Genomic DNA, 735 nt, shown 5'->3' with positions numbered 1-735 from the left:
GTAGACATCCTGGCTTTCCAGCAATGTAATAGTCCATACTTTGCCCGAGATTTGATGGCCCAAATCGGCGTTGCAAATCAGCTTCAGAATTCCCAGCGTTTAACGCCGGAACTGGCATAAAAATTGGAGTTAAACGCCCAAACTGGCATAATAGCTGGCGTTTAACTCCAGAAAAAGTCTCTACACATGAAAGCTTCAATTCTCAGCCCAAGCCACACTAAGTGGACCCCAGAAGTGGATTTTTACGTCATTTACTCATTTATGTATACCCTAGGTTACTAGTTCACTATTAATAGGATCTTTTGACATTGTATCTACACCTCATGACACTTTACACGTTTCTCATTGTATCTTCTACGGCATGAGTCTCTAAACCCCATGGTTGGGAGTGAGGAGCTCTACTGTATATTGATGGATTAATGCAATTACTACTGTTTTTTATTCAATCATGCTTGCTTCCATTCTAAGATATCACTTGTTCCTAAACTTGATGAATGTGATGATCCGTGACACTCATCATCATTCTCAACTATGAATGTGTGCCTGACAACCACCTCCGTTCTACCTTAGATTGAGTAGATATCTCTTGGATTCCTTAAGCAGAATCTTCGTGGTATAAGCTAGAATTGATGGCGGCATTCAAGAGAATCCGGAAGGTCTAAACCATGTCTGTGGTATTCTGAGTAGGATTCAAGGATGAATGACTGTGACGAGCTTCAAACTCCTGAGGGCTGG

This window comes from Arachis stenosperma, unplaced genomic scaffold (assembly GCF_014773155.1).
Source record: "Arachis stenosperma cultivar V10309 unplaced genomic scaffold, arast.V10309.gnm1.PFL2 arast.V10309.gnm1.Scaffold_100029, whole genome shotgun sequence".
NCBI classification, from domain to species: Eukaryota; Viridiplantae; Streptophyta; class Magnoliopsida; order Fabales; family Fabaceae; genus Arachis; species Arachis stenosperma.
This window is presented reverse-complemented; position numbering follows the sequence as displayed.